Genomic DNA, 8843 nt, shown 5'->3' with positions numbered 1-8843 from the left:
TCAGCATATGCATACAGTTCAAGCGTGTTCTTAATATTACAAGCATAATACTAAATAGAATTTAACCCTTTACTGACAGAATTTTTTTTCATGCAATAAATAAATTTTTGAATCATGAAACCCATGCGTGATGAAAGTTAGCGTGAAACTGATGTACGAACATAAACAAACCCCGTATTCACTTGTTGAACCATGCATAGACCTGTACATAGACTTTACTTCGTACTAATTATCCTTGGAATAGACAGAAAAAACTAATATTTATCTTTTAAGCGATTTTTATAATGAATTTATTTAACTTTAAAATTATGCTGAACTTGTCAGTTTCCGATATTGCTGTGAAAATATTTTTCATAACTTTTTTTTTACGTGTAAAAATATTTTTTTTCCTTTTAGAGATTAACTTTAATTTTTTTAAACACAATCAAAAAGTAATTGGAAACTTACAAAAATTAGGATAAGCCCGCACTCAAAACCCTTATTTTCCGCCATTAAATTGCATAGACATAGTTATTCGGAGATTTACCTTATTCTAAGGGAGATAACTCTATTTTACAAAGGAATTCGCTCATTTTTTTCATACGATTATTTCAAACATAAGAAAAAAGATGCTTCTCTCTCATATATATATATATATATATATATATATATATATTTCGAATAAAAAATGGCTTTTTTTAAAACTACTTCATTTAATGGAAGAAAGTAACAAACTGTTATGAATTAACAAAAAATACAAGTTTCACCATTACAAAAAAGAGGGAAAATGTAACGATAATTGCAGAGAAATTTTAATAAAAAGTTAATGTTTTTTGTAATATTAAAGCTTATACTTATTAATATTGATGTTATTAAACTTTGCGATGAAAATGCACTGAGAGACCACCCGAAGATTTACCCTTAGAAGTTGAATTTTTTTTTTTGCTGTTCAACTGCTTACAAGTGTATTCAGGTATGCTGCGAACAAATATAACTATTTAAATTCTCGCTGATAAAAATAATGTACAATAGCAACACCGTTGTTGTATACATACGTCATTATGTATGTGATTTATATAAGCAAAGTTTATCTATTTGTGAGTGTGATAATAAAATAAGTTTGTCTTACCGTGCAGATACTTATTTAATATTATTATGAGTGAGTAGAGATCAGGATGTCCTGGGGAAGAAATATGAGGAAAGAGTTTGACTCTGAGTAGTTTAAAACACCTTTTATTTCCAGAAAGCTATCTTACTGAAAGCCCCAGCTACCGGAAGTGTCCTCAACTGTCAACCTGCAGTAAATGTCTTTTGTATATGTGTGTAGCAACCCCCCCTCTAATGAACTATACTCTCTGGCGGATCAATGCTTCCCTGTAAGTTCTTCGGCCATAGACTGGCCAATTGACAGGCAGGGTGCATTGATCCTACTGTCCCCAAAAAGAGTGCAGGGGACATCCAACAGTCAGCACAGAGCCGGGAGCGAAGACACACCTTCCTCTCCTCCTCACCCAGCACCGACAGTCCGACTTGGACCTGACTCAATAACTTCGAGCTCCACCACTATTATCCCGTTGAATAAATACTTGCAAATGTTTAATGTTAAAAGGAGTTTGTCGTTTTTATCGAGGGTTCTAAAAGATAAATAATTAGCTGGGGTACAACTACCCCACTAAATGTGTGTGTGTGTGTGTATATATATATATATATATATATATATATATATATACCCCCCCTCCCAAGGTCCTTTGCTATTGAAATGCAAGTTCACTTGACATATATAATCTTGCATCCATCTGGGGTTGATGTATTGGTCGTCCTGACCTTGATCGAACTCCTAACTCTGGTGTTGCTTGGTTTGGTGCTCCTGGTCTTGGTTGATGAACTTGCTTGGGTAATCCAAATATTGTGTCAGGGTAAGGTTGTGCTGTTGGTACCTTTGAACGAGGTACTAGCAGTAGATCTCGGCGGTTTCGGTGTATAGTTTTGCCATTATCCATCAGTACCAAGTATGACCTTGGTTGAGAGCAATGTTCAATCACTTTGCCTATCCTGGACCAAGTTTTCCCATCACATACTCTGATGTGATCCCCTATCTTTAGTGAAGGCAGCACATGCTTATTGCTGATATGCTGTTTTACCTTCTGCATGTTAGTTGGGGATGATCTGCAAAGATCATAACCATCATTTCTTATGCTTGGAAGAAGTGTTCTCAGTTGGCAGTTCATCAGTTTAGCTGATGATGAAGGAGAGTTATTTTTGCCAGGTGTTGTACTTAAGGTTAGTAGAGCAAGATATGGATCGTCTCCAGTCTGGAAACATTTGTGCAGTGTTTTCTTCACTGTTTGGATGGTTCTCTCGACTAGACCATTAGATTGTGGGTATTCTGGACTGCTAGTTACATGGAAAAAATCCCATTTTGTAGCAAATTCCTTGTATTGTTGAGACTTAAATTGGGGGCCATTATCGGATATTACCTGTTTGGGTATACCATGGCTTGAGAAGATGTTTTGTACAGGTTATTACTGTTGATGCAGTTGTATCAGTGAGATGGCTGAATACCAAATTTTTTGAGTGGTAATCCACTACCATGAGGTAATCTTTCCCCCGCAGCCTGAAGAGGTCTGTGCCAACCTTATACCATGATTGGTCAGGAATGTCATGCCATATTTCTGGCTCTGAACTTTGTCAATTGCTATAGCGTTGACATGAATCACAATTTTTTATCATGTCCTCTATTTCTTTGTTCATGTTTGAAAAAAAAACAGACTGCCCAGCATTGGTTGGAACAACAATTTATTGACCCTTTAATAGTAGTCCTTCCTGGTATATCATGTCATCTCTGTAATTGAAATATGGTTGAAGACAGGCGTTGAGATTATTTCGATGCTGTGGCCATCCTGACTTGATTTGGTGTTGCAGTTGTTGTAATGTTTCATCATTAGTCGTCTGAATTATGAGCTGTTGTCGACGTTTGTCGCTAATGGATATTGAAGAAATTAGGAAGTGGACAAAAAGGTTCATTTCTTTGTCAGATATTTCTGGATTGATGTACTTTTGTGCTGCACGGCTGAGTGTGTCAACAATGTGCATTAGTTTGCCCTGAGTGTATTCAATTTCGAAATTGTATTTCAGTAAGCATAGCAGAAAACATTGTACTGTGGGTGGGGTTTTAGAGATTGGTTTTGTGACAATAGTTTTGAGAGGCTTGTGATCATTGTTTATTAGAAAGCGTTTCCCATATAAGAATTCATGGAAATGTTCACATGCAAATACTATAGACAACATTTCCAGTTCAATCGGGCAATAGTTGCCCTCAGCTGATGTAAGAGAACGGCTAGCAAATGCCACTGAAGCCCAGTTATTGTTGTGTTTTTGTTCCAACATTGCCCCAAGTCCTAGGGTTGATGCATCCGAAGAAACTGATGGGAAATGCTGGGTCAAAGTATTTTAATGTTGGATTTTGTGTAACTAATTTTTTTAGTCGTCGAACAGCTTCTTTGTGTGGTTTATCAAAAGACCACATATTCTCTTTTTCCAACAAGAGGCGAAGAAGTGCAGTTTCATTTAATAAGTTAGGAATGAATTTTCCTAAGTAATTTATCATGCCTAGAAAACGCTGGAGTTCTGTATTGTTTTCTGGATCTGGCATGTTCATGGTCGCTTTGCATTTTTTGTCATCAGATTCAACCCCCCTACTGGATATTTTGTCCTAGAAATGTCAACTCAGTTATGTTGAACTGACACTTTGATTGATTTAGCTTCATGCCGGATTTCCTTATCGCATTCAGAACCTCAGTAGTTCTCTTTTGTAGACGTTCTGGAGTGTCTGCCCAAATGATGATATCATCCTGTGAGTTTCTACATCCTTCAACATGTTCTATGATAGCTGCTATTTTTGCATGACATATTTCACTGGTACTGTGTATGCCATATGGTAGACGTGTGAATCTGTAGCGTCCACAAGGTGAGTTGAAAGTGAGAAGTTTGGAACTTTCCTCATCAACTTTAATCTGCCAGAATGCATTAGATGCATCAAGCTTAGTGAAAAACTTTGCACCTGCCATTTCCTGTATTATGTCTGATGCTGTTGGTAACCTATAATGCTCTCTTTTTATAGCCTTGTTAAGATTCCATGGGTCAAGGCATACACGAAGGGAACTATTGGGTTTTTCTACTACCACCAGTGATGATACCCATTCTGTTGGTTCTGATACAGGTTTAATGACATTTAACTCTGTCATTTTTTTAAGTTCCTTTTTTTAATTTTGTCTTTAGTACAACTGGAATATTCTGTGGAGAGTTTATGACAGGTTTAATTTCTGGATCCATTGTGATGTGATGAATACTAGGGAGAGTCCCAAGTTCTCCAAAGAATTTCTTAAATTCGGAGAGAAAATCATTGTTATTTGTGTTCATTTTGCATACCTTTTTTATCAGGTTCAGATTAGTACACGTGTTTAGTCCTAGTATTGGAGATGCATCTATATCTGCTATGACAAACATGACATGATACTTGACATTATTTCTTATTATTTGAACAACACACTTACCTTGAACTGGTATTGCTGTGTCGTTATAAGCAGAAAGTGTTATGTTGGTTAAATGCAATTTTGGGCTAACCGATAATCTGTAGTAATCTTTTATTGGAAGAATGTTAACTTGACTGCCGGAGTCCATTTTAAATTGTATGTTCGTCCCATTGACTTGTAAATTAATGTTCCAATCTTCAGCTAAGGCATTTGTGGATTTTTGTTACTTTTTTCTCCTTGGATGAGAATTTGGCAGAGATGCTATCATCCACATAATTATCATCGTCTGTAGAAGATGCCTCACTCTGTTCCTGGTGCACTTTCTGTACTACTCTTTTAGCAGGACATCTACTCGCAAAATGATTTTGTCTCTTGCATTTATTGCAGATTCAACCATATGAAGGGCAGTTTCCACAAAAATGTAAGAATGAACAGAATCTACAGTTTTTTATTTTGTCGTTACTGTAATTATTATTTGAAGAATATGGTAAATCACTTCCGGATCGTTGTTGTGGTTGATTAGTATTTTCCTTTTTTACGGACATTTTTTTTTTTTGTAAAGTTCACCGATTTTAATTCTTTCTGTAATACCCCCAGTCTTTGTCTAGTTAATTCAGCCGTCCGACCCGCTTTTATAGCTCTTTCCAAAGTTAAATCAGATTTGGCCAATAGTTTTTCTTGTAAACGTGAGTCATTAGTACCTATTATCATTACATCTCTTATTAAACTTTCACAGGGTTCACCAAATTCACATTCTTGGCTGAGTGTTTTTATCCTAGTAATGAACTCATCAAATGATTCCACGTTTTCCTGACGAGCAGTGAGAAACTGAAAACGAGAAAGTGTTACATTTCTTCGAGGGTTACAAAATTCTTCAAATTTGTTTAAAACTGTTGCAAATTTAAGGCTGTTGTCCTCAGTTTGAAAATCAAAGTTTCTATAAATTCTGCGGCCTCGTTTGCCTAGACATTGCAAAAGAATGCTTGTTTTAACTTTGTCACTTATCTCGAGTTTTTCCGTTGCCGTTAAATATATTTTAAGGTCTTGTTTAAAACCCTTCCAGTCTTCAGAAAAATTTTCTGAGGAAAAATCAGGTGGAGGAGGCGGAATAAAATGCGAATCCATTTTATTTATTTTTATATTATTATTTTCGTCAACAAAGCAAATGGGTTCTAAACTTCTGGCACCATGTTGTATACATACATCATTATGTATGTGATTTATATAAGCAAAGTTTATCTATTTGTGAGTGTGACAATAAAATAAGTTTGTTTTACCGTGCAGATACTTATTTAATATCATTATGAGTGAGTTGAGATCAGGATGTCCTGTGGAAGAGATATGAGGAAAGAGATTGACTCTGAGTAGTTTAAAACACCTTTTATTTTCAGAAGGCCATCTTACTGGAAGCTTCAGCTACCAGTAGTGTCCTCAATTGTCAACCCGCAGTAAATGTCTTTCGTATATATATATATGTATGTATATGTATATAACCGTAAAACCGTAAAAATCCAATGCTTTCTATAATAGCTTTTGTGCAATGGCTGCCATCTTCTTTATTTATTTATTTTTTTAAACAAGGAAAAAAGGAGTTATGGTGTGTATATATATTTTTTTCTAAACAAAAGAAAAGGGTTAGGGAAGTTTGTTTTTTTTTCTTTTTTTTTCTTTTCTTTTTTTTTCTTTTCTTTTTCTTTTCTTTTTTTTCTTTTCTTTTTTTTTTTCTTTTTTTCGCCCTGTTTTACGGTTGTTTTAAAAATGGAACGAAAATTTAAATTTCGTTGCGTTTTATGTCCAACTCACCATTCACATACGACATATCAACTTTTCTAGGTTTATTGGTACGCTGACAAGGTTTTTTTTGGGGGGGTATTCCGAAAGCCATTCTTAACATGGGGAGGGGATCTACTCCGCCTGGTGCAATAATTGCAATTTTCTGCGCATACGTACCCACTTCACCGTCGTACATAAAAGTTAAAAAAAAAAAAAAAAAAAAATGGCGGCCAGATATAACTATACTAGTAACCATGGGTTAGTGAATGTTTTACTTTTGTAAATAATTCTTGTCAGCGACAAAATAAACTGTAATATTTGTTCGCAGCAGACTCGAATTCACCTGTAAAAACAGTTGAATAGCAATAAAAATCAACTTCTTAAAAAAGTCTTCGGGTGGTCACCCCACCCAGTGCACTTTCCACCAACTTTCCTACATTAAATAAAGTAAGTGGTGGTGGTGGTGGGGGGGGGGGAATAATAATCGTATCTTTCTTGTCTTATAATTTCTCGAATGTTTTAGCGTCTCAAATTATCGTATGGAAAAAAAAGGAATATCTTAATAAAATACAGTTATCCCCCTTAGAACAATTAATTAAACATCCGAATTGCCGTATGTTTCTGGTTTTGTGCATCTCTAGGAGGTACACGCACCCAGACTTTGCTTTCTCTCTTTCAGAAGGGTTCTAATCGTTTGAAGTGCCTTTGCGACGAAGCTACTCAGGCGTTTTTTTTGTTGTTGTTGTTTTTTTTTTTTCAAGCAAAAGTGCTCTTCATTTGGGCCGCTGCCTCCATCCCACGTTTCCACCCTTGTGTTACGTTACACCTCCCTGCCGCGAGAGGGAGATAAATAAAACGTAACTAATAGTTATCTCCCTTGTTGACAAGACGAGCAAAGATGGGGCGTTGCTTTACAATGTGTCATTGTGCAAAGGGAGACAACTCTTGCATTCATTTTTTTTTTTTTTTTTTTTTTTTTTTTTTTTCATCACATAATTTAGAACGCTCGAAGGGGCGATATTTTTTTTTTTTAATCAAAACATTAACAAAAGAAAGCTGCGGCGAATTTTTTAAAACGTAACAAAGTTGGTAACACTAATAATACAAAATGTAGCCTTTATACAACCATTAAGAGAATCGTTTTTATTTTCATATCATAAACAACGATATTTTCATTAGATGAAAACATTTAAAAAAGAAGCTGCGGCAACTTTTTCTACATTTTTTATTACGACTTTTTAGGATGAAGTAAAGAAACCCGTAGCAGACGACGCCGCCTGGCGGTGCCAGGCGCACAATTCAACTAACACCGGTGATTCGACCTTGACATTGGCACAAGCACATGGCGTCGGTTGTTTTTAAACACGTCAAATAGCAAACATGCTCGAATATTCACCAGCATTTTTTTTTAAATATATTTGCAAAACCTTTGAAGATTTAAAAGAAAAAGTATATATTTACAAAACATTTTAAGACAATTCAATATTTATTCTTTAAAACATTAACTTCAGCTACAATTAATATATTTTCAAAATAATATTTTTAAATATTACATTTTTACGAATATTTGCGAGCAAGATTTTTTTTTTAAAATAAAAGATATTTCAATAAATGGGTGTCTTTCTGAGTGCGTGTTTAATATATTTACAGAACTTTTTAATAACTATTTTATTCTTTTTATCAAACAAAAATAGAACTTTTATAATGACATATATATTATGGACTGTTTCGAAATTTTTAAATTGAAGTTAGTTTTATTAAAAAAAAAGACGAGGTGTTTTTTTTTTTCAATTAAATTATAAACTTTATTTGAATTTTCAACAAACTTTTACAGACATAAAAATAGACTTTAAAGATATTTTATAATAATTTAAAAAAAATATATTTAACGAAAAGTTTTTTTTTATCATTTCATTGTTGAATAAAATTTCAAAGTAATAAATGGTGAAAAAAAAATATCTCGAAAAGAAAAAACACCTCGTCTTTTTTTGTTTTTGTTTTAAATAAAACTTTAATTTCAAAATTTCGATGTTTGAAAAACAGTCCATAATATATATTTCATTATAAAAGTTCTATTTTTGTTTGAAAGAAAGAATAAAACAGTTAATAAATAATAATAAAAAAAACAACAGTCCATTAAGTTCAAATAAAGACTGTTTGAATAAAACTTATAAAAAAAGGTTCATTCTATACGGTTTTGGCCATTTCTTTTTTGTGCGTTTTTAATACAATTCAATATTTATTTACAGTGCGATGTATGTCGGTGATCGGTGAAGGACTAAGGAGAAATCCTTTTAGGCCGAGGCAATTTTTTATGCATAATAAAATCACAAGTATAAACAATCGAGATAAAAAAATATATTATTTTATTCACATATCTTTTTATAACTTTTATTTTTATAAAGATGAAATGTAGTATCACAAGATAGAAATCTTTTTATAATTTTTTAAACACGCACTCAGAAAGACACCCATTTATTGAAATATCTTTTATTTAAAAAAAAAATCTTGCTCGCGAATATTCGTAAAAATGTAATATTTAAAAATATTATTTTGAAA

The sequence above is a fragment of the Euprymna scolopes genome, chromosome 25, assembly GCF_053919585.1.
Source record: "Euprymna scolopes isolate OS-2025 chromosome 25, ASM5391958v1, whole genome shotgun sequence".
In the NCBI taxonomy this organism is placed as follows: Eukaryota; Metazoa; Mollusca; class Cephalopoda; order Sepiida; family Sepiolidae; genus Euprymna; species Euprymna scolopes.
This window is presented reverse-complemented; position numbering follows the sequence as displayed.